The sequence below is a fragment of the Ostrea edulis genome, chromosome 1 (genome assembly GCF_947568905.1).
Source record: "Ostrea edulis chromosome 1, xbOstEdul1.1, whole genome shotgun sequence".
In the NCBI taxonomy this organism is placed as follows: Eukaryota; Metazoa; Mollusca; class Bivalvia; order Ostreida; family Ostreidae; genus Ostrea; species Ostrea edulis.
The window spans coordinates 88442811-88454740 of record NC_079164.1 but is presented as its reverse complement, the minus strand read 5'-3'; positions in this window follow the sequence as shown (position 1 = coordinate 88454740).

Here is an 11930-nt window from a genome sequence, read left to right as displayed (position 1 = left end):
TGTAGCCTTGAAAATCGTATTTTAATCTTGAACATTGTTTCAGGTATCCGTATAACGAGCAACTTTCAGGAGAATGTCCAGGACAGTGGCTAAAGGATCATATCTACATTCATTATCAAGCAGTTTGTCTTTGAATATGGTGAATTCGCGCAGTGAAAATACCAATAAAGTGTATATTAGTGCATTCAAGCGTTGGGAAAAATTCAGCACAGCTCAAGGTTTTTCAGCATTACCGGGTAATCCTGTGCATGTCGCTTTGTATATATCACATCATGCTGGATTCTGGTGCTTCATGTAATGTTGTGAATGTGGTAGTATACTCCATCAAATGGGCTCATGATCTTAACAGTTTTGCTGAAAAGACGTGCTACGCTTTCGTAAAAAACCTACAGGACTCGACCAAATGTTGTTTCCGCCCGCGAAAACAAAGACAAAATCCAGTTACGCCAGACATTTTGATCCGTTTATTTGTAATGATGTGAAACTTTTTGATAAACGTATGTCTTTGAACATTAGAAAGAGTAAAACAGACCAATACAGACAAGGACATGAAGTTCTCATTGGCGAGACAATCGCATGTCCTGTTACTATGCTCAAAAAGTATTTAGATATTGCACACATAGATCTATCTTCTGATCATTTTTGTTTAAAGCTATTTTCAGATCAAAAGACAAATTCAGGTTGATTTACAAACACAAGACATTTAGTTACAGTGCTGCTAAAACAAGCATTATATCTTTAGTTAAAACTAGTCGCAAATGATTTAAATTTAGGTTTGCATTCAATGCGCAAGTGGCACCACTTGGGTGACACCACTAGTGCTGCAAATTCAGCTGCACTTAGTAATGGTAGATGCTGGAAGAGCGAAACTAGTGAGGATGGTTATGTTGAAGACTCAGTTGAGAGCTGTTTGTCTGTTTCCAAGTGTCTAGGTTTATAGTTATTTTAATTATCAAAAATTTATTACGTTATACTGCTTTCTGTGCCACCTATCTTTGTATTTTCTAGTTACCTTGGCGGGCTGTCAGCAAAATGTGTCTGTTGTTTTTTTTAAAATTTTATTTTGAGAAATGATTTGATTGAGGTGCAGTGAATACTTATTTTGTTTTACGGTTCTATAGTAAAGCGGAAAAATATTGTATTAATACGGAGCCCCTGGATGGCCATTTTATGTTACCTCTTACGACTTATTTGTTATTTCTTTATTGTTACGACTTATTTATTGAATGTTTTTAAAATAATAATGAAGTTACCAAGGGGAACAATTTGCAAAGATGAAGGACACATCAACCCATATGGACCTCTTGTTTTTAGGTCATCTGAGTCACTCAGGTGACCTATTGCAATTGGTCTGTGTCCATCGTGCGTTAACATTTTAAATCTCTTCTTGATAACTACCATTCCAATTCTTTTCAAATTTGGTGTGAAGCATCTTTGGGGCAAGGGGGATTTAAATTGTAAATTTCAGGACTCCTGCACCCACGGGGTCTTAAGGGTGGGGCAAAACCTACCAAAAATTAACCACTTTTCAAAAACCTTCTTGCACATCTGTATGAAAATTTAAATGCATAGTTATGTAGAGCAGGAAAGCCTCTACCAAAATTGTACATTCTGTGATCCCAGGGGTAGAGATTCTGACTCCAGGGTGGGGTCGAATTTGGTATATATTGTTTATATGTGTAAAGCATTTAAATGACATCTTCTTTAATGCTGTTGATACTGAATTGAAATTGAATAGATATTTAGAAAGAGCAGGTAGTTCTTTAGGCAAAAAAAAATTATGTGTGTTTACGGTAACCTGCTGTAAAAAAAAAATAGGGGTGGTAGGTGGGAATTTTTACCTATTTAGTGTATTCTTATTTGTGTACCTGTTGTATGTCTTGACAGTTTTAAACAACTGCTAGGGGTGGTGTTATATTGTGCAATTTCCCCACAACTTTACATTCATTGTTGAACTTCTTTGGTTGGTTACGTTTAACGTCTCACTCGAGAATTTTTCACTCATATGGAGACGTCACCATTGCCGGTGAAGGGTGCCTGTGCTCGGTGCTTACGGCCTTTGAGCAGGGGGACTAGTGATACTTTTTACAATCTGATTAAAATCAGATCTTCTCTAACCAGTGCAATGGTTAGAGAAGATCTGATTTTAATTAGATTGTACTTTTAACTAGTACTCTGGTGGCTGATAAGGCCTGTGGGCCTCTTGTAAAAGTTTATTTCAATCCATTTTGACCACTATTACTTTATTTATAAAATATCACATGCACGTGAATACATGTATATTAAACATTCACTTGCCCCAGGCTTCAGGCAATGGGAGTTTCAGTCTGTGGCGGTAAATTGCTCTTTTACTCTCATTATCACTTGGTAAATTATAGTAAATATTAAAATACACAAATATTTAGAATTTTAAAAAACAACAAATATGAAGTAAGATTTAAAAATTAAGAATTTAGAAATAACTGATAATGAATAAGAATTAAAAAATAACATACAAGAAATAACAAGTAACTTTTGAGAAATAACAGTTTAGTAATAAGAATTTAAAAATAACAAAAAATGAAAAACAAATAATATTTAAGAAATAACAGTTTACTAATAAGTGTTTAAAAATAGCAATTAATAAATAAAAATTAGAAAATAATGAATTTAAAATAAGGTTACCTTCAGCTGGTCACTATTTCATGTTACAACAGACTTTCTGTATTATACATATTTATGCCACCGGAATCGAAGATTTGGGAGCATATGCTTTTGGCCCATCCGTCTGTCTGTCCATGTGTCTGTCCGTGGCAAAAAACTTTAACCTTGGTTATATCTTTTACACCATAAGAGGTAGACCTTTCATATTTTTTATATTTATATTCCTTGTGGTAAGACCTTTACATTGACACCAAACTCTTTAATCTGGTGCCCTTAACATTGACCTTTGACCTACTTTTAGAAACATGGACCTTGGCGTTTGAACTACTTTTGAATTAACCTAACCCTTTTAATGTTTCCTGAACTATTCTCTTTAGACTTCATAATTTGTATATGTATTTTTAATGACAAGACCTTTTATTTCATATCATGATCTTTGACTTTCTCCAGAACAGCAAGGTCATGCTGGTCGTATTGGTGTTGAGGCATCACCATGTTGTGTGAATTCATGTTCAGTTATGTCGGGACCCTTTGGGGCTATGCTGGGGATACAGTATGGAGTCAAAAATTTTCATGAGAATAAAGAGGGGAAAAAATAATAATAAAATCACAACAACATGGCCATGGTGACTGAAGTGAGCGATGGACCTCTTGTATTTTCCGTGTTTGATTTAGAAATCCATTTCATTTTTGAAAATACATGAATGTATACTGCAATGTTTCAGGCTGGTATGCGATTCACGAAAAATATGCTTGTGTGAAGCCTTGCAGTTTATGCTCTCATATATTTTCAGAAATGAAATTTACATTCTGCTTTCATTTCTGTCGAAATTCCCAGTTGTTGAAATAGACCAGATAGTATTTTCTATCGTTAAATTGATAATGTCCTACGGACCCGGTTTGTGGTGAGCGCCTGGCACGAGACACAGTTAGATTATAGACGTACTAGATTTATCAAGATTTACAAACGTATTGTTTCAACTCCAGCGCAATTTATGAGGAAATGGATATCGTTGTCATTTAGAAAAGATATCAAAGGCAAAAACATTGAAAATGTAAATATTTAGAAATAGCATATCATTAAAGCAATTGTTTTAATAATTTTATTCTCTCGGTTTTTTAACTGTCGAGAAAGCAAAAGAATGTACTGCATTAAAACAATATGATACTGACCAATAGTTAATCGCAGTTCTTCACTTGTCAAAGACACCTACTGTACCGTATATAGCGGATATTTTCTGCATTTTGTCTATTTTTTGCGGATAGGAAAAATCCGCAAAAACTACATCCCCAGAATATATATGTATATATCGACACTTCGGTAATAGCTATTGAGAAAATACATACCATCTCTGAAATCCAATGGGAATTTTGAAAATAGTATATATGCATATTTGTACGTATTCATATTTATTGACACAACAAAAGTAACTGATCCAAAATAAGTTTTACTTTCATTTCAGAATTTTCAAACTTGTCAATAATTTCCCATATCAAAGGTAATTATTTTACTTTATCCGTTTGAGTCCTCAAATGTATTCTTGTAAAGCATCATAAAGCTCAACAAAAAGACACAGGGCTTCGTCTGAGTAAATAGAAATTTCAATGTTTGGTTTCAAAATGGTAACGAGGTTTATGAATTCGTCATTACAAACTTCCTTCTGTTTTCCATACAAACGGATGAATATTTTGATGTCTTGAAAGTTTTCCGTCTGTCAGTTCAGGAGTAAAATACATAGCATGTATCAGGCTTTCCAGAGGGACTTTCGATATGAAATTTCTGATGCCGAATATCGTGTGAATTCCAGTGCTATGCAATTCTGTCCAGATCAGCTTGCAGAGAATTCATGAAACAAAATCTTAAACACTCTTTCACAACGAGATTATCCAAATCAAAATAGCCACAGTCCCGGGTATCTTTAAAATGATTTATCTACCAATGAATCCCCAATTTTGAAGGGTTTCCCACCATGCCTCTATTCTTTGGTTTGATGTGCTTCTACCATAGATAAAACATCTCATACCGGCCATACACTCTAAAAATGGTGTTTAGATCCTAAACATAAAGTTAAACACATTTCTTGTGTACAGTTTTGAACGCGTTCTAAATCTAAACATGTTTAACACTTTCTGTGTTTAGGTTTTAAACATGTTTAACCCAATGTGTTTAGGTTTTGAACATGTTTAATTCTTTTTATGTTTAGGTGTAGAACATGTTTAACCCTTATTATGTTTAGGTTTTGAACATGTTTACCCTTATTGTGTTTAGGTTTTGAACACGTTTACCTCTTTTGTGTTTAAGTTTTGAACATGTTTAGTTCTCTTTGTATTTAAGTTTTGACTTTGTCTCAATTACAAAATGATTTGCTAACCTTCTGTTTAAAACTCAATCCACAGCATTAAAGAGTCTTAAATTGTAGCTTTCTCTTCTATTATAGGAGAATAACATTGCAAAATCTAGCAAGAATATCCCTTGCATTACAAACTGTGTCTATGGGATCCATGATGTTTCAAATCGAACAATGCGGGTAAAGTGATTTCCTACACACAAAGAACACCGGAAAACACTTATAAACAGATATATTCACAAATACACAGAACAACTTACAAGGGGTTAACAAATACAATAACTACACTGCTGCACTTTCTAAAACACGTCCGGTTGCCTAGAGTTCGCGGGTAAGAGAGAGAGAAAATCACGTGCAGGCTCAGAGGACTCCGAGCCCGACCAGAAATACTAAAAATCCACCACCCCCCAAAATCACTACACGGGTTTGGGCGGTTCTTCTCAAATTACATTGCAAGTCTATTTCTATATTCTAATTGCCGAAACAACACGGTTGACATTTCCGCGATACATGTTAAAGACAAAACCATTAAAAATCACTTATGCACATATAAGAAGTAAACTATACATGGTTAAATATCATCCGGCAAGTACAACTTCAACAATTTTTTTGTCTTTGATATGCTAGTTTTCGCATAACAGGCACTGTCACATGTTGAATTAAAAAAAAGGGGGGGGGCATCAATTGCAAATGATGTTCTCTTTCACAAGATTTAAATGAATTTTGTTCCAATGCAAAGTAAGAGTGATGCATTGGTTTAAATTAACACTAAAGGCACGTCTAATACCAGAGACAATGAATTACACTATTTTTTTTAAATTCAATATGTATGTGTCCAGACCTGTTCAAGTTGAAATGGAATTCCAGATAAAATTTTCTGGATACTCCTAAACTCTGCTCATTTCCAACAGGAAAGGGTTGAAGCCCATAGACGGCTCTTCTAATGGTTCCATCAATTTTGGATATCGACCTCGACCTCGACAGTGTATACTTGCAATACGGCGTATGATGTACACTATGGTCACTATCGGGACCTGGTACACTATAGCAGTTTGAAGTATGGCAATTCTGACATGCAATTTTTTCTGCAATTCGAATTTCATTTACAGAAGACAGGAATATTCTACATGAAGACTGTAAAACTAATGTCAACAATGTTACTAAGCTTATCATGTTCAAAACCTAAACGCATAGACGTTTAGGATTGTGTTTAGACGTTTAGGAATGTGTTTAGCAAGTGTTTAGCATGTTATTTTGTGTTTAGATACTGTATTTTTGCATAGCTAAACATGTTCTCAGTCTGAACATGTTTAGGGTAGAACATGTTTATTACACTTCGCGTTTAGGATATAAGCACAATCCTAAACACGTTTAGACCTAAACACGTTTAAAAAGTGTTCCAAACCTAAACATTGTTTTTAGAGTGTAGAGTCCGTTGAATGGTATCGGAAAAAAGGTTGCAAAAAACTAAAACTATTGTTCTCAGTTCCCTTATCAGCTCTTAAGATTTTGGGAGCACACTTAACATAGTTCAAGCAATCATTGAAGATAATGTTTGAAAACAATGGCTGGGTCACTGTTACTGGATGCGATCTCGAGCCATATGACTCTTCGACTGTATCCATCAATGTATCCATGGATACAGAATCCAAAACGTTTAAGTTTATCATATCCATCCACATGCCACACGTAGTTCGGTCCCTTCAATGTATAGACCCTCGCTTCAACCTATGAGTTCTTCGCTCCTCAATAGCTTCTGGGGAATTCTCTTTCATAATCTTCAGTACATCGTTTTTTCTTACCGCCAATCCATGGTCTTTTCCACATGGTTCTGCAACCAACACACTGTCCACTTACTCTGCATTCATTTTTTAATTACTTCAACAACATTTTCGGTGTCAGAGTACTGTTGATAACGTTTTCGTAGACATACTTTCTTTAAAATTCGCTTCAACTGTCGAACAGATGTAGTAATGCCGTGCTTAGAAAACAGGAAAAGAACTAATTCAAAATACTTAAATTCATCTATAAAATAAAGTTTGATTAGGTCATTTCTGCTTATAGCGTTTCCGCGGGATGGCACTACACATTGAACGCACATAAACATGTATATTCTACAAATCATGGTTAAGAAACTGGTTTGTCTTTGTCACTGGAAATAATAATCCAGTAATGGAGGAACACGTTGCTACATGTCAAATATTATTTAGAAATGATAGATCATAAATAAGTCGTAACAAAAAAGAAATAACAAATAAGTCGTAAGAGGTAACATAAAATGGCCATTCAGGGACTCCGTATATTAACGTACCTATGTCAATATTTTCTATATATGTTTGTTGAGCTTGAATGAACGAGTCCATCAATTCATTATGCATGAATGGTTCGATGGGCAGTATCGAACGTGGTCATTATCTTGCCGTCAACCAAGACGAACACATGTTCAAACTTCAAAATATAATTAATATTTTGCACATATGAATTATCTCTCCCAGTTTCAGAGATTTTTCCCCAAGAGGCTTTTTAACTATGTTTTCCCCTGGGTTTGATAATTTATAAGGACTGTGTTTATCTATATTAGTCATAAAATATTGATATATTTACAAAATTTAAGAGGTTTATTTTTATAGGTAATTTGTTATTATTTCATGTTTGATTCTGTGTTTACATGAGTGTTTGTTTTCGCATTTCGATATGAATATGCATAGAATACTGGTACAGATCTGAAATGTATGCATTTCCACGGATATTGGTACAGTTTTGAATGTTTAGAAAATATTCACAAGTTGTTTGTATAATACAAATTACATCAGTTTGTAATAATGAATGATTATTTCAATACATTGGATAAATTCTGGCGTCCAGACGCGAGTTACCTTCGCAGGATGGCAGCAAAATTGCCGTTTTTGTTTTTATTTTGAGAAATGATTTGATTGAGGTGAAGTGAATACTAGTAGCATCTCTACAATCCGCAGCTCTGATCTAGAATTGTCCCCAACGACAGTGCGATGCCAATGGACGGCATATGTGGTAATTGTCGCTGACGACGACATACATGCAAGGTGAAGATAACGAACAGTGATCAATCTCATAACTCCTACAAGCAATACAAAATGGATAGTTGGGCAAACACGGACCCCTGGACACACCAGAGGTGGGATCAGACAAACACGGACCTGGACACACCAGAGGTGGGATCAGACAAACACGGACCCCTGGACATACCAGAGGTGGGATCAGACAAACACGGACCCCTGGACACACCAGAGGTGGAATCAGGTGTCTAGGAGGAGTAAGAGACTGTACACATACATTGTAGAATAAGACCTTTTTAACTCACTCATAGATATGAAATTGAATATTGATCGCTTAAGATGCGAGCAATCAAGCATGGATTTAAATATATTGTAATTGTAATCTCTATCAAATTAATTTCCACATATTAGTCTAGTTCATATTGTACATGTAAATCTCTTCTGCTGCTTTCTACAGAACTATCACTTTTACATTATGCAAACAAGAGGCCCACAGGCCTTATCATTCACCTGAGTACTAGTAAAAAATTATCACTGCTCCTTATGGCTATGAAATTTAGAAAAAAAAATTATGTTCTGAATATCTAAGCTAAATTCTAATGTTCAGCAACAGTATAAAACAAGATGTGTAAAATTACCATTTTTTGTACATCCTTTTCTGCTATTCCTATTAAGTATGCATTTAGATTTTGTACAGTATCAGCAAACTTACAGATAGATACTGTATACTAAGTTTGACCCCAAATTTATAATTTTGGTAAAGGACTACCTGCTCTTTCTAAATATCCATTTAGTTTCAATTTAGTACTTGTATCAATAACACTAAAGAAGATGTTATTTAAGTGTTATACACATAAACACTATATAGTAAGTTTGGCTCCATCCGGGGGTCAAAACCCCTACCCCGGGGATCATGAAATTTACAATTTTGGTAAAGGATTACCTGTTCTTTCTAAATATCCATTTAGTTTTAATTCAGTATCAAAAGCACTAAAGAAAATGTTATTTAAGTGTTTTACACATAAACACTATAAAACAAGCTTCGCACCGCCCTGGACTCAGAACCCCCACCCCGGGGATCATGAAAGTTACAATTTTGGTAGAGGCCTCCCTGCTCTACATTACTATGCATTTAGTTTTTCTTACACGTGTGTGGTTTTTGAGAAGAATATTTTTGAAAATTGGTCAATTTTGGGCAGTATTTGCTCTGCTCCTAGGGCCCCAGGAGTGCTGGAGTCCTGAAATTTATAATTTATGTCCCCCTTGTCCCAACGATGCTTTATACCAAATTTGAAAAGAATTGGACAGGTAGTTATTAAGAAGTTAAAAATGTCCAATTATTAACGCACGACGGACGACGACGGAAGAAAACCAACTGCAATAGGTCACCTGAGTTTACTCAGGTGATCTAAAAAGTACAAAATCCGGAATTTCATTTCTCATTCAGTATTCACGTCTAAAAGGGGATCGACAGTTCGTTCTTTTAACTCTGTTACACTTCATTTGTGGCGATGTAGAACATTTCAAAGACTTGGGTATATTTGTGTGTCCATAATTGCGTGCCTGTACAAATTTCTGTAAACATTTATGGGATAGAGAGGGGGATACAGGAAGAAAGAGAAAAAGGAGAGAGAAGTAGAGATAGTATATATTAATGTATAACATTTTTTTAAATTGCAAGTTAAAGGCTTACCAGCTGTTATTAGAAGTGCCAATCCAGCCCACTTGGCGCAACGAGAAGCCATCATATACTATTCGTAAACGTAGGTTCCAGGGACTTTAAATTCAGAAGTGCAAGATAATTGTAAACTTATCAATCCCTGTTGACAAAATAGCGATCAAATCCTTTTTATGTAATACATATAGCTTATCTCAAAAATGGAAACCAACTTATGCAAAATAACTACATTTTTATCAAAGTTAAGGTAACTAGTAACGGGGACCGTTATAACATGACTGAATAAACTTTCTGAATAAAAGATTTTTAAAAATATTGAATTCTTGATTACTTTGATTACTACGTTTCATTTTTATTCTTTATAAAACAAATACTTATTATTTATACACGATTTTTCTGCAACAAGTACTCCCTGGAATGGCAGTGTATAAAATGTGGAAACAAGTCATTTTGAAATACAAGAATCAGAGAGAGAGAGAGAGAGAGAGAGAGAGAGAGAGAGAGAGAGAGAGAGAGAGAAGGCGGTATTTTTCATTTACAGTGAAGCCCGTATTTTATTGCCAACAGTCATTGCACACAATGGTCAGTGATAAATGTGTTAACAAATGAAGTCAAGTAAAACAACCCGTGGAGAACCTTGGGTTAATCAAATTATATTATTTCAAAATCATTTAATGACTTATATAAAATTATTATTCAAGAGGTGAAGTTATAATTTTCATTTCGAAGATAAATGCAATAATGTGAACATAAATAAAATCAGGGATATCCATGTAGAATTAATGTAGAAATGTGTTAACTTATAAGTAAAAATTAGCAATGCTGAGAGGTCATTATGATGTTTCATTTCTAAGAGAAGGGTATAGACAAATCTATTGATAAACAAAAATATACCCAGTGAAGACATGCATTGCTTCGCAGCCCACTTGCACCATGTCAGCAGGTGAGAAGTGGTCAAGAGGGAAAAGGGGATCGTTGTCACACCCAGCCCTTTAACAATCTTAGCTGAAAAAAATTCTTAATGATTCTCTCTACCGCTTTTTCTATCGCTTGTTGAAATCAATTTAACAAATTCCTATTTTCCGAACACTATAAATGTTCTGTTTGTAAAACGATTGTGATAATTTGTCACAAGATATATAATGGTATTTTATCACTAGGAAGTAAAGATAAAGAAACTAACTATCCAATCAGAATAATGTTTCTCGACATAACTGTTCCTAGTTCAAATGGATTTCAAAAATCCTTTTAAACAGAGATAAAGTTGTCAGTTGTATAAACAACACACTTTCGCAATGAAAAATTTCCAATGCTACGGCCCTGAGCGAGATGCACATCTAAATTTGTGATACTTCACCCTTCATCTATTAACGTCTCGAAAAAGAGTGAAACATTCTGGAACAAATTATGGATGTTGCCCATCGCAGGCTCTTTAAACCACCGCAGGTTAAGGATGATAAACCTTTCGAATCACCTTATCATTTCCTTAGAGAAATGAATAGATTTTGTCCACATAACTTACATTTTTGGCCATAAAAAAGTGCTGTCTTTTGTTCAATAATATTTCAAGTTCACGTATACACCCTGTATTTCTTTCAAATTACATACTTCTACTATTCTATCTAAACATTTTACTTTTTAATTATGAAAGGTCTTTACAATCTTTACAATACCTAGATAATATATGCCATTTAAAACAAAGTTCTACATGTTCTTTCAAGTATAGTCCAGCTGGACATGTTGTCTCTATATGAGGGAAATATTCTCCAAGGGAAAACCAGTGAACATTAAGATGAATAATTTTGTCTTTTGTGGATGATATTTATTGATGTACGAATGAATAAAGCACGACCTTTGCTTATGAGATACTGCTAAAATTCTAGCTGCAATCCGGGTTAGAATAGGTCCTTAGTACCCTTACTTGTAGTAAGAGGCGACTAAATGGGGCTGTCCTTCGGATGATACCACAAAAACCGAGGTTCCGTGTCACAGCAGGTGTGGCACGATAAAGATCACTCCCTGTTCAAAAACCAAAAGTGTCGAGCATAGGTCTAAATTTTGCAGCCCTTCACCGGCAATGGTGACGTCTCCATATGAGTGAAATGTTCTCATTGGGAACGTTAAACAATATTCAATCAATCAATCAATTCATCTCCGACTTTTTAAATTCTTTTTATTAATTCTTACGTTTCCTGAAGAGGCTACAATTCCATAGGATCTACGAAA